Raw genomic sequence first — 25,405 nt, 5'->3', positions numbered from 1 at the left:
AGTTGAGCGAAGCAATTTTTTAAAGGTGTTCACAGCAACCTTTAAGTAGGGCGTGGTCCATCCTACCATATTAGGATAGAGGCATCCACAGACTATCACCCTCTGTGAAAACAAAATAGAAACTCCTTTCCAAAGCATCATGTCCTTAGATCCAAATTTCAAAGTCAAGGCATTTTCAAAATATCTATGTTGGATTATTTCAGCAGCTTTTATAAAGAAACATCTTTTAGCAGCTATTGCTACTGCCTCAAAATTCAAATGATTCAAAAAGAGCATAATAGCATACAATACCAAAATTCGCTGTGAATTTTCCATCTTTGTGCGATTCAATTTAACCTCTATTTTGTTTATTTTTCCTTTTTATTTTTTGCCTTTTGAGACAGGTTCTCTGTATCTTTGACCTGGAATAACTCTGTATACCTGTCTGTCCTTGAAGTCTCAGAGATCTGCCTCTCTCTGCCTTTCAGGCATTGGGATTAAAGGTGTATGCTACTACACATTGAACTCACAAAGATCTGTTTGTCTCTGCCTTCAAGGCACTGGGATTAAAGGCGTGTGCTACCTCACCCTGAAGGTACAGAGGTCAATCTCCCTCTGCCTCCCATGTGTTGGGTTTACAGGTTTGTACTACCACACCCAACAACCCTCTTCCTTTTTTTTAACTTTAAGAACTTCAAATTTTAGCCTGCACATATTTTTAACACACTGTAAATCATTTAAAAATTTTCTTTGTCTTTGAATCTCTCTTTACTCTATTTCTCTCTCTGTTTTTCTGACCACATGAGTCTTTCATTTACCAAGCAATCTCAGTAGGACTAAAGCCGTGGATTTGCTGGCCAGATGTAGCCCATTCCTTAGCTTTCTGCCATTCCAACCTTGTGGCTGAGGTACCGAACAGAGCCGCATTCATTGCCACAAGTCTACAGTGTTTCAGGTTCTTTGCCATCAAAGAGGCTGCAACAGACAACACTCAAGCCCTCTTTCTGTAGCTGGCCCTCCTTCATCAAACAGTCAGAGTTTGCCCAGGCAGGATGGCCCAGAAAGCCGGCATTTTAAAACAACACAGTCTTTTTCCCTGCTACTCCAGAAAACATACAAGCATTCAGTTGGCTTTTATCAACACCATTTAAATGTTTTGTGGCAGGACCTCTTAAGGGCTGCAGGGTTTTGCAGCTGAAGCTGAGTCAGCAAGCCTCTTTTAGATGAGAGCCCTTGCTTTCTTCTAGCAAGCAGAGCAGACCGAGAAATCGCTGCTACCAAGAAAACATGCTTTACACTTTCCCAAGCCATCTCAGGCTTTCAGTGGATTCAGTTGTCCACAAGGCTGCAAGCCATTCTGTAGTTATTTGAGCAGCGAGGCTGTGTCCCCAGCACCACGGCCGCATGAAGGTTATGCCTGAAATAAATACACAAAAACTGTATTCTTTTAAACACTGCTGGCCAATTAGATTCAGAATTTTAACCCATTTCTAATAATCAGTGTAGTATAACGAGGTGCACTTACCAGGAAAAATTCAGCATGTCTGACATGGTGGCTGGCTGCATCGACAACTGCCTCAGAGAGCAGAGCTATGGCATCTGCCGGGGAGAGGGGAGCATGGCTTCTCTGAGCTCACTACCTCTTCCTCCCGGCATTCTATTTTGTTTACTCCACCTACCTATGTTCTAACCTATCAGCTGAAGCGGATTCTTTCTTTAATTAATCAATAAACTTCTTCTGTCACTTTATCCTTTCAACAGCTTGCCCATAGAAATCTCCCATGTGTCTTCTGTTGTATAATCTTTCATTTGTAAAGAACTTGCACTCTCAGGGGAGGATTTTTCTGACATCTCTGTGGATGGAGATCATATGAGGAAGATCAGATGAGCAACCATGACAACTCTAATGCTGTAGAGTTAGGTGGACCAGAGATTGATGGCTGACATTCCTGTGCTATGCATCAGATGCCCCTGAACTCTGGCCCTGTTGACAGACAGGCAGACATCAAGTTGGTCACACATACTTAACTCATTCAGGTTCACAGATACTGTAAATGGAGTTTTAATTCTTCTCCTAAACTAATAAAAAATCCAAGATTAGGAGAAGAGAAGAGCCTGAAGTAAGGCCTCAAAATGGGTCATTTTGCAAAGGAAAGGTTACCTGCCTCCATGTATGCTGTCTCCCATTCTTAGTCAAATCCATCCTTCCAGTGTCTAGCTCACAGCTACCCATAGGATTGAACCCAACTGCCTTTGATTTCTGAAATAAGTGCTGTCCCCTTAAGGTCTCATAACAGCACAGGAAGGTTTGTAAGACTGTCCCAGCAACAATATAAAGCAATTCTAGGACACCAAAGATGCAGCAAATTTGGTTAATTGGTAATATAGATCGTTCTGATGGGAAAAAAATAATGTAGCATTAAAAAAAAAAAAAACAGATTGGTGTACTCACGATGAATTTATGTGATATGGCACACACAGGCTTCTGGTTCTGAATACTTCATGCTCGGTGGGTTTTGGAGATTGTCGTGACCCTGAACCTAGCTGGAGGCTTTGGGGCCTTGAAAGGACAAGACTTAATATTTCAGGACATCCTTGTACTTGGTGCCCACTGTTTACTGATTTCCTTACAGAGAATGAGCAGCCATCTACTCCTGCTGCCATGCCTTACTCACATGAACAGAGATAAGACCCTATACACACAGGTCGCTTGTATCACATGTGAAGGCATAAATCACAAACAAACTCCCACAGCAGTTTAGAATTGTGATTAATAGAATGATTAGTTCTTGAAAGGGGAAAAACTTAGAGATCACAATCCCTTACAAAAGCCCTCTGCAGGATCAGAAAAGGAGCCTAGTAGCCGGAAGGGAAGCTCAAGCAAGAGATCAAGCTGAAGGTAGAAGTTGCTTTTTAAAAGAGAGAGAGACCACAACTCAATGGGCTGGTATCTCAGTGGCTATTCAGGAAACATCACAGAGAAAGGATCTGCTTCATGCATGAGAGTCACCGATGATTTCCCTTTAAGAAAAAAAACCATCAAAACTCCCAATAACATCATCAGCATTCAACAACATGTCTATGATTGCTTTGCCTTGCCTTTGATTGTGCAGTAAATGATGCTGATAGTTAATCTGTGCAATTAATGCAAATTTCCTTGTAACTGACTAGACAGAATTGACAGGTTATCTTAAACACATCAGGGAGTCACTCTACGATGGAACTGGTTCATCATCACCTGTGTGACAGTGACATAATTAAGATCTTTCCTTTGTCTATAAATCTCATTATGTTCAACATGATATGTTGTCATACAGATTTCTTAGGGTTTTGTCCCACTGGTGGTTTCCTTGGTATGCTTACATATTTTTTGCCAGATCCAATCAGTTTTGCCATGCACTCTCAGCTCCACGTCATTGTGTTCCCCTTATGTTCCAGTCCAGGCATTTTAGACCTCTTGTAACTGTTGTAAGAGTATCTCATGTTCCACCTAAATGATTTAGGGTTTTATTTAGGCTGGGTTTTATCTTCCATCACTGAGTTCATTGACTTTCCTTGGGCGTAATTCCTGGGACACTGAGCCTAACTCCTGGGGGATTCCTCCAGTTATTTCTCCTTTCTTAGATAGTTTATACTCTCACTATTACTGTGAGAGTGTTTCTGTAGCAAATATTCTTCTCAAGATGAGAAGAAACTTCAATATTACAATCCATTTGTTATTGTGATTTAAATACACACACACAAACACACACAAGTTAATGCACATACACTGATGATATCTCAATTTATGGGGCCATTCTGGGGATGTCAAGATCGATATCTCTCGAGAGGTTCTCAGAAGGCCATAGGGTGACGCTCTCTAGGTACTTAAGCAGGGAGGAGAAGTTGACCGCACTGTGACATGTCCCTAGGAACTATGTGTGCCTTGTCCCATAGTCAGACTGATGACTGACTATCTTGAAAACCACCATGGAACTTTTGTTTGGCAAATGATGGAGATCAAGTCAGGGTCAAAATCAGAAACCTAGATGGAGCTTCCAAGCTCCAGTGGAAGAGCAGATGGATGGAGAAATAGAGCAAGGATGTCAGGAATATAAAGGCTTGGTCCACACTATGAGACACTGTGCCTGAACTAAGGGGATTTCAACTAATCCAGTGACCTGGGAATGAAAGAACATGGGATCAAACTGGAAGCTCTGAATGTGGCTAACAATTGGGGCAGACGGAGAAGCTAAAGATAATGGCACTTGCAATTGTCTGCATATCATACACTGGCTTTTTGTGATCATATATTTTGTGGATGCATACCTTGCTAAATCTGGATGGATGAAGGGTGGGCTTGGACTTCCCACAGCTCAAAGTACCCTGCCCTCTATTTGGACTGGTGTTTGAGTGGAGCGGTTTATTTGCGGAGCAAGAAGAATGTGGGAGGAGGAAGAGAAGTGGAAAGTTTGATAATTATTATTATGAAGTAATGGAAAAATCAATAGAAAATAACCAATGAGGACATTGGAGCTAGGAAAAAAAAACATTCATGTGAGTTGTTGACTCAGACCAAAAATTATTATACAGAAGAAAAAAAAAACACACATAAAAAGGTTAAGTTACTTGGAAAATATAACTCAAGTAATTGGGAAGAAGATTGGGGTTTTTATTTTGGGTCTTCATGGGGCTGTATGAGCAGCATTTTAGGACCTGTATGCTGGATATTTCTGGGGGTTAGTAGGGAAGAAACCTGGCTAGGAGGAGTTTTATGACATTTGGAGAGCCTTGATGATGTCACAAAGCTTTGGTTGGGGTGGCAACTCTGTTCCACATGAAGCACTAGTCTTCTGTGAAGGTGGGCTTACTATCTTCACGGTGGCTGAGGAGATCAGTTCAGCTCTTGGGCTCCACAACTGTTCAACCGAATTTCCAGAAGTTGGAATCTAGAGAGCCAAGATATTTTCTTTTGGTAAATATGTTTAGGAAGCAACTAGGACCTCTGTAGTCAAAGAAAGGTTTCTTTCAAATCTGCTCTGGGTCCAAAATTTATGTCGTTAACAGCTCCTATATTTGATAGCTGGGGGACGGTTAATGTCAGGTATTCTCCCCACTCTATCTTTGCTAAAAATGTCCAATTCCTCAGTCCACTTAAATGGCAAAGATCCTCTTTGTCCATATGTGTTTTAAAAGATAATTATTTCTAATAGGTGCTGTTGCACAGATTAATGTTTCTTTCTTTTGGCAGTTTGACTCACAGTACTCACTTCTCTAATGAAGATACAGAATATCTTTATGTAATCAATCTGGATCTGGATCAGGAGACACAATAGAGAGAGCCAGTGGACTGGAGTGCCATGACCTTGGGCAGGTGGTTATAGATCAGCCAACTAACCAGTAGCTTGAGTGGTAAGGAGAGGAGTGGCTGTTCTTTGAATTCTTTGCCATCTGTTCAGATATTTCTTTCTCACTTTAGGTATAGACATAGCTTCCTCTCTCATTGATATAGTAAGTCAGGAAGTAGGTTTCTCAGTAGAGGTCAATTGCATTTTGCAGCAGGAATATGTCTCTGATACACAAATACTGAGCTGTAGACAAGAGTTTGATAATTTTCCTATTAATTTATTAAGAACATATTACATTTAGGTATCCAAATCTATTCAGCCCTGCCTTTTTCACCTGCTCCAAAGTTATTCCTAAAAAGAGCCTTGACCTCACATCCTCACCTTCTTATCCTTGCAGGCACTTATGGTGGAGGAAACCACTTTGTGTCTGATTTAAACTGAAGAGTTCTTCCTATGCAGAGATTGGCAGCTATGAAGCCCAAGCACAGAAACAGAGCCAAGAGACAGTGGAACAGGAGTGCTGTGGCCTATCTCAGAAAGTCTCCCGCCACGATGAAGATGCCTCTTAGTATGAGTTGCATGCCACATCTCCAGAAGAAGAATGGGCCATCGCTCCAGAAGCAAAAACTTAGTAAGCCTTTTGAGGCCCTGGAGAATATTGTTGGCCGCAGAATTTCTCATGGCTGGAAGGAAGCCAATGAACCAGTCACCCATTGGAAAGCCATCATTCTAGCACAACTGCCAACATATCCCTCTCTCTATTTGTTGAAATATGATGGGATTGATTGTGTCTATGGCTTGGAGCTTCATAGTGATGAAAGGATTTTAAACCTGAAGATCCTGCCTAATAATGTGCCATTTCCTCAGGTGACAGACACTCATCTCTCAAACACCATAGTTGGCAGAGCAGTGAAACATACATTCATGGGCACAAATGGCTCTAAGAATGACTGGAACGGGATGGTCCTAGAAGAGGTACCAATCATGAAGACCTGGTTTTATATTACCTACAAGAAAGATCCGGTCTTGTACATTTACCACCTCCTTGATGACTACCTGGAAGGCAACCTCCACATCTGCGAGGCTCTAAGGAAGAGTGGAGTGGCGTGGTCCCAGATGAGGTGCAGACCATAACGACCTGTTTCTACATTGTCAACGAGAATGATCCGGTCCTGTACCTTTACCACCATCATGATGATTCCATTGAAGGCAACCTCCACATCACGCCTGAATGTCCTCCAGTAGAGGTGAATTTGGGATTAGGCAGGGATTCCTTGGAGGGCAAAAGAGTGCAGTACAACAAAAAAGAAGGAACCCAAGAGATAGGTAAAATTATTTGCCAAGTTCCCAACAAACCTTCTGTGTATTTCATCAAGTTTGATAAAGACTTCCATATCTATGTCTATGATTTGGTGAAGATCTGTTAAAGTGAAATTCTCAAATTTTGAGGGGCAGACTTAATGCTCTCTTTCGGAATGTGTTTTTTCAGAGATACCTCAGGTCTTCTATGAATCCTGGTATCTTTTCCAATGGATTATTCTTTCTCAAAGAATAAAAATTTGTTAACATGTTGTGTTATTTGGTCAATGATGGATTGTGTTTGGTGGATGGGGCATCACAGAAATACATGCCTCAAAACAAAGCAGGATTTATGGTCTTTTCCCCTTGGAGAGTAAAGGACTGGGGATGCGTGGTGTGGTAAAGGACAAGATGGCTGTCAAGGAAGCAGTGGAGAGGGGACAAAAAGTTGTATGATCTCGGGGCGGTATGAAGCTTGAGGGAAAACCATGTCAAATGGAAAGATGTGACCGATATCAGCGTGAGGTATTGGGACTTAAGAGGATAAAGAGTAGATTAATCAGGAAGGGACACAAATGTATACTCAAAATCAGAGAAAATTAGGTTTCATTTGATGAATGGTTTAATTCGTACTGGCTGTAAGTCAAAGGATGTTTGATCTCCACTAGAGCATGTTGCTTAGTGAAAAGTGTCACCGCTCAGTTGCTCTTCTCCAGTAAGTTGGACATCAAGCTACCTACTTAGTTTTGCCAGAATTCTGTCTGCCGCCTACTTTGTCATGCCTGGATTCGGTATGCCTTGAACTCTCATAGGTCTTATCCATGCCATCCAACCCTTGTCAGTTCATTTAAATAATTGCCCTGCCATATCTGGAAAACAGTGTTCCCTTTCATTGATCATGTTCTGTAGTACTTGGGCTATAAAACACACTCACCCACACACAGGATAAACATGTACATATGATGCCCACTAGTGTGTGACATGCACACATAAGATGAATGCACCCAACTCCATAATATCAGTAAAGTAGGGAATCCATGATGCTAGGTGGAGTCTGGCAAAGACCCCACACACCCATCAAACTGCCAAATACCAGTATGGTACTGATGTCTGACTCCCATCCTGTAAGGAACCTGCCATCTTGTAACTGGGCTATTTTTGGTTCCGTCATCTTCACAAACTTGGTTAAAATGTGAGAGTTGTCAAACTGGGAGTTAGGGTCCAGCATGTAGATCAGCTGTCCCAGGTCAGGTGATTTGGCTACAATTTGGGTGAGAAATTGTACCAGGGAATTCTGGTACAGCCTCTCCTCTTCTTCTCCCTGTCCTCATCATCACTCTTGTGGGTGGGCCTGGAGCACAAAGAAGGTAAAATGGAATAAGCCTCCTCCTTAGTGGAAAACCTTGTCAATCCTTAATTTGACCTGACTCTCTGAGGGAATGCAGCACATTTTTTCCTTCTAGGTCTCCTCATTCATTCGTTCACTCATTTTTCCAATGAATGATTGAATTCATCCATTCTTCCTTGTCTCTCTCTCTTCTTTCTTCCCTTCTTCCATTTCCCCCTTGATTGTAGAAATTTGAGCAGCAGGGCTGCATCCCCATGGGGCCGCCTTGTAAGGTTATGCTCCGAAATAACAACACAAAACTATTCATTTCAACACTGCCTGCCCCATTATTTTCAGCCTCTTAACCCATGTCTAATAATGTATGTTGCAGCACGAGGTGCGATTAGAAGGAAAGATTTAGCATGTCTGACCTGGTGGCTGGCTGTATCACCATCTGCCTCAGAGTGCAGAGCTACCATTTCTGACCATGAGAGAGGTGCATGGCATCTCTAAGCTCAATTCCTATTCCTCCCAGCATTCTCTTATGTTTATTCCACCCACCTATGTTCTAACCTTTCAGGCCAAACAGTTTCTTTATTTAATTAACCAATGACCTATACTCCATCATTACTCCTATTTCTGTTTAAACAAGAACGGAATCTTTAACTTTAACATAGCAAAATTACATATAACAAAACAGTTATCAAGCAAGAATTACAGTTACAATATTTATATCTATTTTATCTTTTATCATAACAATGGAACACTATAACTGTCTATCTATTCTTCAACTCCATCAGAGACTCCAGAATAATACAGTATTACCTAAGCAAACAAAAAGTAAGCCATTTTCAAACTCTAGAAATGACAGAGACATCTCGCTACCTGGACAGTCACCCAAAGTTCCTCTGTACCGTTGGTGTTTCCATCCTCAGCCTACAGGCCCATAGTTTCCAGCAGACATTTCCATGAAGCAGGAAATTTCAAAGGCAGTCACTATCTGCTTGTCTTGAAGAATGTTTTGCTGACCCTTTCCTGAATCAGGAACACGAAAAGATCATCTCACCTTTAGGCAAATTCAGTAGTCCTCTCTCTGAGTGTTTTCTGTGTACAGTTTATGCAACAATCCAGGCAAGAGCAGTTTCTTCCCCAAATGGCTATCAAACTCCATAAGGATCCTCTGTGATGCCCATCTTCTTCCTGAAGTAGATATGTGCTGCCAAGAGTAGAGTGTCTCACTGTCATGAAAAACCCTAAGGTACTAAAACATTAAATAGCCTATTTTGTAGTCTAGAGAGTTATGAATAATGCCTATCTAACTGAAATATATATATCTATGAAGCTAGAAATTCTAACTAACATGACTACAAACTTGACGATTATTAATGATTATCCATTAATAACCTATATATATTATATTTTTAAATGAACTACACAATCACAATACCTTAATTAGATCAAAAATGCATATACATATAACAAAATTGACCTAAAATCTCTATCAGTAAAGCAAAATCTATACTAATGCAAATATTCATATCTATATCACATCCGTCTTTACATGTAAAAGAACGTTTATAAGCCATATTTGGGAACGTGGGTGCAGTTTTTTCTCTCCAAAATGCTTCCTGCTGAATGGTGGCATCATTATTGATTTATCTCAGTTGGCAGTTGAGCGAAGCAATTTTTTAAAGGTGTTCACAGCAACCTTTAAGTAGGGCGTGGTCCATCCTACCATATTAGGATAGAGGCATCCACAGACTATCACCCTCTGTGAAAACAAAATAGAAACTCCTTTCCAAAGCATCATGTCCTTAGATCCAAATTTCAAAGTCAAGGCATTTTAAAAATATCTATGTTGGATTATTTCAGCAGCTTTTATAAAGAAACATCTTTTAGCAGCTATTGCTACTGCCTCAAAATTCAAATGATTCAAAACGAGCATAATAGCATACAATATCAAAATTCGCTGTGAATTTTCCATCTTTGTGCACTTCAATTTAACCTCTATTTTGTTTATTTTTCCTTTTTATTTTTTTGCCTTTTGAGACAGGTTCTCTGTATCTTTGACCTGGAATAACTCTGTATACCTGTCTGTCCTTGAAGTCTCAGAGATCTGCCTCTCTCTGCCTTTCAGGCATTGGTATTAAAATTCTATGGACTACACATTGAACTCACAAAGATCTGTTTGTCTCTGCCTTCAAGGCACTGGGATTAAAGGCGTGTGCTACCTCACCTTGAAGGTACAGAGGTCAATCTCCCTCTGCCTCCCATGTGTTGGGTTTACAGGTGTGTACTACCACACCCAACAACTCTCTTCCTTTTTTTAACTTTAAGAACTTCAAATTTTAGCCTGCACATATTTTTAACACACTGTAAATCATTTAAAAATTTTCTTTGTCTTTGAATCTCTCTTTACTCTATATCTCTCTCTGTTTTTCTGACCACATGAGTCTTTCATTTACCAAGTAATCTCAGTAGGACTAAAGCCGTGGCTTTGCTGGCCAGATGTAGCCCATTCCTTAGCTTTCTGCCATTCCAACCTTGTGGCTGAGGTACCGAACAGAGCCGCATTCAGTGCCACAAGTCTACAGTGTTTCAAGGTCCTTGCCATCAAAGAGGCTGCAACAGACAACACTCAAGCCCTCTTTCTGTATCTGGCCCTCCTTCCTCAAACAGTCAGAGTTTGCCCAGGCAGGATGGCCCAGAAAGCCGGCATTTTAAAACAACACAGTTTGTTTTCCTGCTACTGCTGAAAACATACAAGCATTCAGTTGGCTTTTATCAACACCATTTAAATGTTTTGTGGCAGGACCTCTTAAGGGCTGCAGGGTTTTGCAGCTGAAGCTGAGTCAGCAAGCCTCTTTTAGATGAGAGCCCTTGCTTTCTTCTAGCAAGCAGAGCAGACCGAGAAATTGCTGCTACCAAGAAAACATGCTTTACTCTTTCCCAAGCTTTCTCAGGCTTTTAGTGGATTCAGTTGTCCACAAGGCTGCAAGCCATTCTGTAGTTATTTGAGCAGCGAGGCTGTGTCCCCAGCACCACGGCTGCATGAAGGTTATGCCTGAAATAAATACACAAAAACTGTATTCTGTTAAACACTGCTGGCCCATTAGATTCAGCATTTTAACCCATTTCTAATAATCAGTGTAGTTTAACGAGGTGCACTTACCAGGAAAAATTCAGCATGTCTGACATGGTGGCTGGCTGCATCGACATCTGCCTTAGAGAGCAGAGCTATGGCATCTGCCGGGGAGAGGGGAGCATGGCTTCTCTGAGCTCACTACCTCTTCCTCCCGGCATTCTATTTTGTTTACTCCACCTACCTATATTCTAACCTATCAGCTGAAGCGGATTCTTTCTTTAATTAATCAATAAACTTCTTCTGTCACTTTATCCTTTCAACAGCTTGCCCATAGAAATCTCCCATGTGTCTTCTGTTGTATAATCTTTCATTTGTAAAGAACTTGCACTCTCAGGGGAGGATTTTTCTGACATCTCTGTGGATGGAGATCATATGAGGAAGATCAGATGAGCAACCATGACAACTCTAATGCTGTAGAGTTAGGTGGACCAGAGATTGATGGCTGACATTCCTGTGCTATGCATCAGATGCCCCTGAACTCTGGCCCTGTTGACAGACAGGCAGACATCAATTTGGTCACACATACTTAACTCATTCAGGTTCAGAGATACTGTAAATGGAGTTTTAATTCTTCTCCTAAACTAATAAAAAAACCAAGATTAGGAGAAGAGAAGAGCCTGAAGTAAGGCCTCAAAATGGGTCATTTTGCAAAGGAAAGGTTACCTGCCTCCATGTATGCTGTCTCCCTTTCTTAGTCAAATCCATCCTTCCAGTGTCTAGCTAACAGCTAACCATAGGATTGAACCCAACTGCCTTTGATTTCTGAAATAAGTGCTGTCTCCTTAAGGTCTCATAACAGCACAGGAAGGTTTGTAAGACTGTCCCAGCAACAATTTAAAGCAATTCTAGGACACCAAAGATGCAGCAAATTTAGGTAATTGGTAATATAGATGGTTCTGATGGAAGAAAATAATTTAGAATTAAAAAAAACAGATTGGTGTACTCACGATGAATTTATGTGATATGGCACACTCAGGCTTCTGGTTCTGAATACTTCATGCTCGGTGGGTTTTGAAGATTGTCGTGACCCTGAACCTAGCTGGAGGCTTTGGGGCCTTGAAAGGACAAGACTTAATATTTCAGGACATCCTTGTACTTGGTCCCCACTGTTTACTGATTTCCTTACAGAGAATGAGCAGCCATCTACTCCTGCTGCCATGCCTTCCCCACATGAATAGAGAGAAGACCCTATACACACAGGTCGCTTTTATTACATGTGAAGGCATAAGTCACAAACAAACTCCCACAGCAGTTTAGAATTGTGATTAATAGAATGATTAGTTCTTGAAAGGGGAAAAACTTAGAGATCACAATCCCTTACAAAAGCCCTCTGCAGGATCAGAAAAGGAGCCTAGTAGCCGGAAGGGAAGCTCAAGCAAGAGATCAAGCTGAAGGTAGAAGTTGCTTTGTAAAAGAGAGAGAGACCACAACTCAATGGGCTGGTATCTCAGTGGCTATTCAGGAAACATCACAGAGAAAGGATCTGCTTCATGCATGAGAGTCACCGATGATTTCCCTTTAAGAAAAAAACCCATCAAAACTCCCAATAACATCATCAGCATTCAACAACATGTCTATGATTGCTTTGCCTTGCCTTTGATTGTGCAGTAAATGATGCTGATAGTTAATCTGTGCAATTAATGCAAATTTCCTTGTAACTGACTAGACAGAATTGACAGGTTATCTTAAACACAGCAGGGAGTCACTCTACGATGGAACTGGTTCATCATCACCTGTGTGACAGTGACATAATTGAGATCTTTCCTTTGTCTATAAATCTCATTATGTTCAACATGATATGTTGTCATACAGATTTCTTAGGGTTTTGTCCCACTGGTGGTTTCCTTGGTATGCTTACATAATTTTTGCCAGATCCAATCAGTTTTGCCATGCACTCTCAGCTCCACGTCATTGTGTTCCCCTTATGTTCCAGTCCAGGTATTTTAGACCTCTTGTAACTGTTGTAAGAGTATCTCATGTTCCACCTAAATGATTTAGGGTTTTATTTAGGCTGGGTTTTATCTTCCATCACTGAGTTCATTGACTTTCCTTGGGCGTAATTCCTGGGACACTGAGCCTAACTCCTGGGGGATTCCTCCAGTTATTTCTCCTTTCTTAGATAGTTTACACTCTCACTATTACTGTGAGAGTGTTTCTGTAGCAAATATTCTTCTCAAGATGAGAAGAAACTTCAATATTACAATCCATTTGTTATTGTGATTTAAATTCACACACACAAACACACACAAGTTAATGCACATACACTGATGATATCTCAATTTATGGGGCCATTCTGGGGATGTCAAGATCGATATCTCTCGAGTGGTTCTCAGAAGGCCATAGGGTGACCCTCTCTAGGTACTTAAGCAGGGAGGAGAAGTTGATCGCACTGTGACATGTCCCTAGGAACTATGTGTGCCTTGTCCCATAGTCAGACTGATGACTGACTATCTTGAAAACCACCATGGAACTTTTGTTTGGCAAATGATGGAGATCAAGTCAGGGTCAAAATCAGAAACCTAGATGGAGCTTCCAAGCTCCAGTGGAAGAGCAGATGGATGGAGAAAAAGAGCAAGGATGTCAGGAATATAAGGGCTTGGTCCACACTATGAGACACTGTGCCTGAACTAAGGGGATTTCAACTAATCCAGTGACCTGGGAATGAAAGAACATGGGATCAAACTGGAAGCTGTGAATGTGGCTGACAATTGGGGCAGACGGAGAAGCCAAAGATAATGGCACTTGCAATTGTCTGCATATCATACACTGGCTTTTTGTGATCATATTTTTTGTGGATGCATACCTTGCTAAATCTGGATGGATGAAGGGTGGGCTTGGACTTCCCACAGCTCAAAGTACCCTGCCCTCTATTTGGACTGGTGTTTGAGTGGAGAGGTTTATTTGCGGAGCAAGAAGAATGTGGGAGGAGGAAGAGAAGTGGAAAGTTTGATAATTATTATTATGAAGTAATGGAAAAATCAATAGAAAATAACCAATGAGGACATTGGAGCTAGGAAAAAAAATATTCATGTGAGTTGTTGATTCAGACAAAAATTATTTTACAGAAAAAAAAAAAAAAACAAAACACATAAAGGGGTTGAGTTACTTGGAAAATATGACTCAAGTAATTGGGAAGAAGATTGGGGTTTTTATTTTGGGTCTTCATGGGGCTGTATGAGCAGCATTTTAGGACCTGTATGCTGGATATTTCTGGGGGTTAGTAGGGAAGAAACCTGGCTAGGAGGAGTATTATGACATAAGTAGAGCCTTGATGATGTCACAAAGCTTTGCTTGGGGGTGGCAACTCTGTTCCACATGAAGCACTGGTCTTCTGTGAAGGTGGGCTTACTATCTTCACGGTGGCTGAGGAGGTCAGTTCAGCTCTTGGGCTCCACAACTGTTCAACCGAATTTCCAGAAGTTGGAATCTAGAGAGCCAAGATATTTTCTTTTGGTAAATATGTTTAGGAAGCAACTAGGACCTCTGTAGTCAAAGAAAGGTTTCTTTCAAATCTGCTCTGGGTCCAAAATTTATGTCGTTAACAGCTCCTATATTTGACAGCTGGGGGACGGTTAATGTCACGTATTCTCCCCACTCTATCTTTGCTAAAAATGTCCAATTCCTCAGTCCACTTAAATGGCAAAGATCCTCTTTGTCCATATGTGTTTTAAAAGATAATTATTTCTAATAGGTGCTGTTTCACAGATTAATGTTTCTTTCTTTTGGCAGTTTGACTCACAGTACTCACTTCTCTAATGAAGATACTGAATATCTTTATGTAATCAACTTGGATCTGGATCAGGAGACACAATAGAGAGAGCCAGTGGACTGGAGTGCCATGACCTTGGGCAGGTGGTTATAGATCAGCCAACTAACCAGTAGCTTGAGTGGTAAGGAGAGGAGTGGCTGTTCTTTGAATTCTTTGCCATCTGTTCAGATATTTCTTTCTCACTTTAGGTATAGGCATAGCTTCCTCTCTCATTGATATAGAAAGTCAGGAAGTAGGGTTCTCAGTAGAGGTCAATTGCATTTTGCAGCAGGAATATGTCTCTGATACACATATACTGAGCTGTAGACAAGAGTTTGATAATTTTCTTATTAATTTCTTAAGAACATATTACATTTAGGTATCCAAATCTATTCAGCCCTGCCTTTTTCACTTTGCTCCAAAGTTATTCCTAAAAAGAGCCTTGACCTCACATCCTCACCTTCTTATCCTTGCAGGCACTTATGGTGGAGGAAACCACTTTGTGTCTGATTTAAACTGAAGAGTTCTTCCTATGCAGAGATTGGCAGCTATGAAGCCCAAGCACAGAAACAGAGCCAAGAGACAGTGGAACAGGAGTGCTGTGGCCTATCTCAGAAAGTCTCCCGCCATGATGAAGATGGCTCTCAGTATGAGTGGCATGCCACATCTCCAGAAGAAGAATGGGCCATCGCTCCAGAAGCAAAAACTTAGTAAGCCTTTTGAGGCCCTGGAGAATATTGTTGGCCGCAGAATTTCTCATGGCTGGAAGGAAGCCAATGAACCAGTCACCCATTGGAAAGCCATCATTCTAGATCAACTGCCAACATATCCCTCTCTCTATTTGTTGAAATATGATGGGATTGATTGTGTCTATGGCTTGGAGCTTCATAGTGATGAAAGGATTTTAAACCTGAAGATCCTGCCTAATAATGTGCCATTTCCTCAGGTGACAGACACTCATCTCTCAAACACCATAGTTGGCAGAGCAGTGAAACATACATTCATGGGCACAAATGGCTCTAAGAATGACTGGAACGGGATGGTCCTAGAAGAGGTGCCAATCATGAAGACCTGGTTTTATATTACCTACAAGAAAGATCCGGTCTTGTACATTTACCACCTCCTGGATGACTACCTGGAAGGCAACCTCCACATCATGCCAGGCTATAAGGAAGAGTGGAGTGGCGTGGTCCCAGATGAGGTGCAGACCATAACGACCTGTTTCTACATTGTCAACGAGAATGATCCGGTCCTGTACCTTTACCACCATCATGATGATTCCATTGAAGGCAACCTCCACATCACGCCTGAATGTCCTCCAGTAGAGGTGACTTTGGAATTAGGCAGGGATTCCTTGGAGGGCAAAAGAGTGCAGTACAACAAAAAAGATGGAACCCAAGAGATAGGTAAAATTATTTGCCAAGTTCCCAACAAACCTTCTGTGTATTTCATCAAGTTTGATAATGACTTCCATATCTATGTCTATGATTTGGTGAAGATCTGTTAAAGTGAAATTCTCAAATTTTGAGGGGCAGACTTAATGCTCTCTTTGGGAATGTGTTTTTTCAGAGATACCTCAGGTCTTCTATGAATCCTGGTATCTTTTCCAATGGATTATTCTTTCTCAAAGAATAAAAATTTGTTAACATGTTGTGTTATTTGGTCAATGATGGATTGTGTTTGGTGGATGGGGCATCACAGAAACACATGCCTCAAAACAAAGCAGGATTTATGGTCTTTTCCCCTTGGAGAGTACAGGACTGGGGATGCGTGGTGTGGTAAAGGACAAGATGGCTGTCAAGGAAGCAGTGGAGAGGGGACAAAAAGTTGTATGATCTCGGGGCGGTATGAAGCTTGAGGGAAAACCATGTCAAATGGAAAGATGTGACCGATATCAGCGTGAGGTATTGGGACTTAAGAGGATAAAGAGTAGATTAATCAGGAAGGGACACAAATGTATACTCAAAATCAGAGAAAATTAGGTTTCATTTGATGAATGGTTTAATTCGTACTGGCTGTAAGTCAAAGGATGTTTGATCTCCACTAGAGCATGTTGCTTAGTGAAAAGTGTCTCCGCTCAGTTGCTCTTCTCCAGTAAGTTGGACATCAAACTACCTACTTAGTTTTGCCAGAATTCTGTCTGCCACCTACTTTGTCATGCCTGGATTCGGTATGCCTTGAACTCTCATAGGTCTTATCCATGCCATCCAACCCTTGTCAGTTCATTTAAATAATTGCCCTGCCATATGTGGAAAACAGTGTTCCCTTTCATTGATCATGTTCTGTAGTACTTGGGCTATAAAACTCATGAACACACTCACCCACACACAGGATAATCATGTACATATGATGCCCACTAGTGTGTGACATGCACACATATGATGAATGCACCGAACTCCATAATATCAGTAAAGTAGGGAATCCATGATGCTAGGTGGAGTCTGGCAAAGACCCCACACACCCATCAAACCGCCAAACACCAGTATGGTACTGATGTCTGACTCCCATCCTGTAAGGAACCTGCCATCCTGTAACTGGGCTATTTTTGGTTCCTTCATCTTCACAAACTTGGTTAAAATGTGAGAGTTGTCAAACTGGGAGTTAGGGTCCAGCATGTAGATCAGCTGTCCCAGGTCAGGTGATTTGGCTACAATTTGGGTGAGAAATTGTACCAGGGAATTCTGGTACACCCTCTCCTCTTCTTCTCCCTGTCCTCATCATCACTCTTGTGGGTGGGCCTGGAGCACAAAGAAGGTAAAATGGAATAAGCCTCCTCCTTAGTGGAAAACCTTGTCAATCCTTAATTTGACCTGACTCTCTGAGGGAATGCAGCACATTTTTTTCCTACTAGGTCTCCTCATTCATTGGTTCACTCATTTTTCCAAGGAATGATTGAATTCATCCATTCTTCCTTGTCTCTCTCTCTTCTTTCTTCCCTTCTTCCATTTACCCCTTGATTGTAGAAATTTGAGCAGCAGGGCTGCATCCCCATGTGGCTGCCGTGTAAGGTCATGCTCCGAAATAACAACACAAAACTATTCATTTCAACACTGCCTGCCCCATTATTTTCAGCCTCTTAACCCATGTCTAATAATGTATGTTGCAGCACGAGGTGCGCTTAGAAGGAAAGATTTAGCATGTCTGACCTGGTGGCTGGCTGTATCGCCATCTTCCTCAGAGTGCAGAGCTACCATTTCTGCCCATGGGAGAGGTGCATGGCATCTCTAAACTCAATTCCTATTCCTCCCAGCATTCTCTTATGTTTATTCGACCCACCAATGTTCTAACCTTTCAGGCCAAACAGTTTCTTGTTTAATTAACCAATGACCTATACTCCATCATTACTCCTATTTCTGTTTACACAAGAACGGAATCTTTAACTTTAACAAAGCAAAATTACATATAACAAAACAGTTATCAAGCAAGAATTACAGTTACAATATTTATATCTATTTTATCTTTTATCATAACAATGGAAAACTATAACTATCTATCTATCCTTCAACTCCATCAGAGACTCCAGAATAATACAGTATTACCTAAGCAAACAAAAAGTAAGCCATTTTCAAACTCTAGAAATGACAGAGACATCTCGCTGCCTGGACAGTCACCCAAAGTTCCTCTGTACCGTTGGTGTTTCCATCCTCAGCCTACAGGCCCATAGTTTCCAGCAGACATTTCCATGAAGCAGGAAATTTCAAAGGCAGTCACTATCTGCTTGTCTTGAAGAATGTTTTGCTGACCCTTTCCTGAATCAGGAACACGAAAAGATCATCTCACCTTTAGGCAAGTTCAGTAGTCCTCTCTCTGAGTGTTATCTGTGTACAGTTTATGCAACAATCCAGGCAAGAGCAGTTTCTTCCCCAAATGGCTATCAAACTCCATAAGGATCCTCTGTGATGCCCATCTTCTTCCTGAAGTAGATATGTGCTGCCAAGAGTAGAGTGTGTCACTGTCATGAAAAACCCTAAGGTACTAAAACATTAAATAGCCTATTTTGTAGTCTAGAGAGATATGAATAATGCCTATCTAACTGAAATATATATATCTATGTAGCTAGAAAATCTAACTAACATGACTACAAACTTGACTATTATTAATGATTATCCATTAATAACCTAGATACATTATATTTTTAAATGAACTACACAATCACAATACCTTAATGAAGATCAAAAATGCATATACATATAACAAAATTGACCTAAAATCTCTATCAGTAAAGCAAAATCTATACTAATGCAAATATTCATATCTATATCACATCCCACTTTAAATGTAAAAGAACGTTTATAAGCCATATTTGGGAACGTGGGTGCAGTTTCTTCTCTCCAAAATGCTTCCTGCTGAATGGTGGCATCATTATTGATTTATCTCTGTTGGCAGTTGAGCGAAGCAATTTTTTAAAGGTGTTCACAGCAACCTTTAAGTAGGGCGTGGTCCATCCTACCATATTAGGATAGAGGCATCCACAGACTATCACCCTCTGTGAAAACAAAATAGAGACTCCTTTCCAAAGCATCATGTCCTTAGATCCAAATTTCACAGTCAAGGCATTTTCAAAATATCTATGTTGGATTATTTCAGCAGCTTTTATAAAGAAACATCTTTTAGCAGCTATTGCTACTGCCTCAAAATTCAAATGATTAAAAAGAGCATAATAGCATACAATATCAAAATTCGCTGTGAATTTTCCATCTTTGTGCGCTTCAATTTAACCTCTATTTTGTTTATTTTTCCTTTTTATTTTTTGCCTTTTGAGACAGGTTCTCTGAATCTTTGACCTGGAATAACTCTGTATACCTGTCTGTCCTTGAAGTCTCAGAGATCTGGCTCTCTCTGCCTTTCAGGCATTGGGATTAAAGGTGTATGCTACTACACATTGAACTCACAAAGATCTGTTTGTCTCTGCCTTCAAGGCACTGGGATTAAAGGCGTGTGCTACCTCACCTTGAAAGTACAGAGGTCAATCTCCCTCTGCCTCCCATGTGTTGGGTTTACAGGTGTGTACTACCACACCCAACAACTCTCTTCCTTTTTTTAACTTTAAGAACTTCAAATTTTAGCCTGCACATATTTTTAACACACTGTAAATCATTTAAAAATTTTCTTTGTCTTTGAATCTCTCTTTACTCTATTTCTCTCTCTGTTTTTCTGACCACATGAGTCTTTCATTTACCAAGCAATATCAGTAGGACTAAAGCCGTGGCTTTGCTGGCCAGATGTAGCCCATTCCTTAGCTTTCTGCCATTCCAACCTTGTGGCTGAGGTACCGAACAGAGCCGCATTCAGTGCCACAAGTCTACAGTGTTTCAAGGTCCTTGCCATCAAAGAGGCTGCAACAGACAACACTCAAGACCTCTTTCTGTAGCTGGCCCTCCTTCCTCAAACAGTCAGAGTTTGCCCAGGCAGGATGGCCCAGAAAGCCGGCATTTTAAAACAACACAGTTTTTTTTTCCTGCTACTGCTGAAAACATACAAGCATTCAGTTGGCTTTTATCAACACCATTTAAATGTTTTGTGGCAGGACCTCTTAAGGGCTGCAGGGTTTTGCAGCTGAAGCTGAGTCAGCAAGCCTCTTTTAGATGAGAGCCCTTGCTTTCTTCTAGCAAACAGAGCAGACCGAGAAATCGCTGCTACCAAGAAAACATGCTTTACACTTTCCCAAGCATTCTCAGGCTTTCAGTGGATTCAGTTGTCCACAAGGCTGCAAGCCATTCTGTAGTTATTTGAGCAGCGAGGCTGTGTCCCCAGCACCACGGCCGCATGAAGGTTATGCCTGAAATAAATACACAAAAACTGTATTCTTTTAAAAACTGCTGGCCCATTAGATTCAGCATTTTAACCCATTTCTAATAATCAGTGTAGTATAACGAGGTGCACTTACCAGGAAAAATTCAGCATGTCTGACATGGTGGCTGGCTGCATCGACAACTGCCTCAGAGAGCAGAGCTATGGCATCTGCCGGGGAGAGGGGAGCATGGCTTCTCTGAGCTCACTACCTCTTCCTCCCGGCATTCTATTTTGTTTACTCCACCTACCTATGTTCTAACCTATCAGCTGAAGCGTATTCTTTCTTTAATTAATCAATAAACTTCTTCTGTCACTGTATCCTTTCAACAGCTTGCCCATATAAATCTCCCATGTGTCTTCTGTTGTATAATCTTTCATTTGTAATGAACTTGCACTCTCAGGGGAGGATTTTTCTGACATCTCTGTGGATGGAGATCATATGAGGAAGATCAGATGAGCAACCATGACAACTCTAATGCTGTAGAGTTAGGTGGACCAGAGATTGATGGCTGACATTCCTGTGCTATGCATCAGATGCCCCTGAACTCTGGCCCTGTTGACAGACAGGCAGACATCAAGTTGGTCACACATACTTAACTCATTCGGGTTCACAGATACTGTAAATGGAGTTTTAATTCTTCTCCTAAACTAATAAAAAAACCAAGATTAGGAGAAGAGAAGAGCCTGAAGTAAGGCCTCAAAATGGGTCATTTTGCAAAGGAAAGGTTACCTGCCTCCATGTATGCTGTCTCCCTTTCTTAGTCAAATCCATCCTTCCAGTGTCTAGCTAACAGCTAACCATAGGATTGAACCCAACTGCCTTTGATTTCTGAAATAAGTGCTGTCCCCTTAAGGTCTCATAACAGCACAGGAAGGTTTGTAAGACTGTCCCAGCAACAATTTAAAGCAATTCTAGGACACCAAAGATGCAGCAAATTTGGTTACTTGGTAATATAGATCGTTCTGATGGGACAAAATAATGTAGAATTGAAAAAAAAACAGATTGGTGTACTCACGATGAATTTACGTGATATGGCACACACAGGCTTCTGGTTCTGAATACTTCATGCTCGGTGGGTTTTGGAGATTGTTGTGACCCTGAACCTAGCTGGAGGCTTTGGGGCCTTGAAAGGACAAGACTTAATATTTCAGGACATCCTTGTACTTGGTGCCCACTGTTTACTGATTTCCTTACAGAGAATGAGCAGCCATCTACTCCTGCTGCCATGCCTTCCCCACATGAACAGAGAGAAGACCCTATACACACAGGTCGCTTGTATCACATGTGAAGGCATAAGTCACAAACAAACTCCCACAGCAGTTTAGAATTGTGATTAATAGAATGATTAGTTCTTGAAAGGGGAAAAACTTAGAGATCACAATCCCTTACAAAAGCCCTCTGCAGGATCAGAAAAGGAGCCTAGTAGCCGGAAGGGAAGCTCAAGCAAGAGATCAAGCTGAAGGTAGAAGTTGCTTTGTAAAAGAGAGAGAGACCACAACTCAATGGGCTGGTATCTCAGTGGCTATTCAGGAAACATCACAGAGAAAGGATCTGCTTCATGCATGAGAGTCACCGATGATTTCCCTTTAAGAAAAAAAACCATCAAAACTCCCAATAACATCATCAGCATTCAACAACATGTCTATGATTACTTTGCCTTGCCTTTGATTGTGCAGTAAATGATGCTGATAGTTAATCTGTGCAATTAATGCAAATTTCCTTGTAACCGACTAGACAGAATAGACAGGTTATCTTAAACACAGCAGGGAGTCACTCTACGATGGAACTGGTTCATCATCACCTGTGTGACAGTGACATAATTAAGTTCTTTCCTTTGTCTATAAATCTCATTATGTTCAACATGATATGTTGTCATACAGATTTCTTAGGGTTTTGTCCCACTGGTGGTTTCCTTGGTATGCTTACATAATTTTTTCCAGATCCAATCATTTTTGCCATGCACTCTCAGCTCCACGTCATTGTGTTCCCCTTATGTTCCAGTCCAGGCATTTTAGACCTCTTGTAACTGTTGTAAGAGTATCTCATGTTCCACCTAAATGATTTAGCATTTTATTTAGGCTGGGTTTTATCTTCCATCACTGAGTTCATTGACTTTCCTTGGGCGTAATTCCTGGGACACCGAGCCTAACTCCTGGGGGAACCTCCAGTTATTTCTCCTTTCTTAGATAGTTTACACTCTCACTATTACTGTGAGAGTGTTTCTGTAGCAAATATTCTTCTCAAGAAGAGAAGAAACTTCAATATTACAATCCATTTGTTATTGTGCTTTAAATACACACACACAAACACACACAAGTTAATGCACATACACTGATGATATCTCAATTTATGGGGCCATTCTGGGGATGTCAAGATTGATATCTCTCGAGTGGTTCTCAGAAGGCCATAGGGTGACCCTCTCTAGGTACTTAAGCAGAGAGGAGAAGTTGACCGCACTGTGACATGTCCCTAGGAACTATGTGTGCCTTGTCCCATAGTCAGACTGATGACTGACTATCTTGAAAACCACCATGGAACTATGTTTGGCAAATGATGGAGATCAAGTCAGGGTCAAAATCAGAAACCTAGATGGAGCTTCCAAGCTCCAGTGGAAGAGCAGATGGATGGAGAAAAAGAGCAAGGATGTCAGGAATATAAGGGCTTGGTCCACACTATGAGATATTGTGCCTGAACTAAGGGGATTTCAACTAATCCAGTGACCTGGGAATGAAAGAACATGGGATCAAACTGGAAGCTGTGAATGTGGCTGACAATTGAGGCAGACGGAGAAGCCAAAGATAATGGCACTTGCAATTGTCTGCATATCATACACTGGCTTTTTGTGATCATATTTTTTGTGGATGCATACCTTGCTAAATCTGGATGGATGAAGGGTGGGCTTGGACTTCCCACAGCTCAAAGTACCCTGCCCTCTATTTGGACTGGTATTTGAGTGGAGAGGTTTATTTGTGGAGCAAGAAGAATGTGGGAGGAGGAAGAGAAGTGGAAAGTTTGATAATTATTATTATGAAGTAATAAGTAATAGAAAAATCAATAGAAAATAACCAATGAGGACATTGGAGCTAGGAAAAAAAAACATTCATGTGAGTTGTTGACTCAGACCAAAAATTATTTTACAGAAAAAAAAAAAAACACATAAAGGGGTTGAGTTACTTGGAAAATATGACTCAAGTAATTGGGAAGAAGATTGGGGTTTTTATTTTGGGTCTTCATGGGGCTATATGAGCAGCATTTTAGGACCTGTATGCTGGATATTTCTGGGGGTTAGTAGGGAAGAAACCTGGCTAGGAGGAGTTTTATGACATAAGTAGAGCCTTGATGATGTCACAAAGCTTTGCTTGGGGGTGGCAACTCTGTTCCACATGAAGCACTGGTCTTCTGTGAAGGTGGGCTTACTATCTTCACGGTGGCTGAGGAGGTCAGTTCAGCTCTTGGGCTCCACAACTGTTCAACCGAATTTCCAGAAGTTGGAATCTAGAGAGCCAAGATATTTTCTTTTGGTAAATATGTTTAGGAAGCAACTAGGACCTCTGTAGTCAAAGAAAGGTTTCTTTCAAATCTGCTCTGGGTCCAAAATTGATGTCGTTAACAGCTCCTATATTTGATATCTGGGGGACGGTTAATGTCGGTTATTCTCCCCACTCTATCTTTGCTAAAAATGTCCAATTCCTCAGTCCACTTAAATGGCAAAGATCCTCTTTGTCCATATGTGTTTTAAAAGATAATTATTTCTAATAGGTGCTGTTGCACAGATTAATGTTTCTTTCTTTTGGCAGTTTGACTCACAGTACTCACTTCTCTAATGAAGATACAGAATATCTTTATGTAATCAACTTGGTTCTGGATCAGGAGACACAATAGAGAGAGCCAGTGGACTGGAGTGCCATGACCTTGGGCAGGTGGTTATAGATCAGCCAACTAACCAGTAGCTTGAGTGGTAAGGAGAGGAGTGGCTGTTCTTTGAATTCTTTGCCATCTGTTCAGATATTTCTTTGTAGTAATAAGGAGCAGCGGCGGGGCTGCATCCCCAACACCCCAGCCGCCTGGCTCAGCTAGCTTATGCCCCGAAATAATTACACAGACACTGTATTCATTTAAACATTGCTTTGGCCCTTAGCTCTAGCCCTTACTGGCTAATTCTCACATATTAATTTAGCCCATTTCTAATCATCTGTATAGCGCCCCTAGGTGCGCTTACTGGGAAGATTCTAGCCTAAGTCCATCCTGGGTCGGAGCTTCATAGCGTGCGTCTTCCCTGGAGCAGGTAGCATGGCATCTCTCTGGCGTCTGCTCTGGAGAGGAGAGCTGCGGAGTCTGACCTCACTTCCTCTTCCTCCCAGTGTTCTGTTCTGTTTACTCCACCCACCTAAGGGTGGGCCTATCCAATGGGCCTAGCAGTTTCTTTATTGCTTAGCCAATGAAATCAACAGATTGTTATGACACTCCCACATCACTTCCCCTTTTTCTGTTTAAACAAAAAAAGGAAGGCTTTAACTTTAACATAGCAAAATTACATATAACAAAACAGTTATCAAGTAAAAGTTACATCAGAAACATTTATACATATAACAAAATTGACCGTAAATCTCTATCAATTAAGCAAAATCTATACTAATGCAAATTATTCATGTCTATATCATATCCCCCTTTAAATGTAAAAGAACATTTATAAACCATATTTGGGAACATGGGCGCAGTTTTTTCTCTCCAAACTGCTTCCTGCTGAATGGGGGCATCGTTAATTAGGTCTTTCATGGTATAACCT

Source organism: Microtus pennsylvanicus, chromosome Y (genome assembly GCF_037038515.1).
Source record: "Microtus pennsylvanicus isolate mMicPen1 chromosome Y, mMicPen1.hap1, whole genome shotgun sequence".
Classification (NCBI taxonomy): Eukaryota; Metazoa; Chordata; class Mammalia; order Rodentia; family Cricetidae; genus Microtus; species Microtus pennsylvanicus.
Note: the sequence above shows the minus strand (reverse complement) of the source record.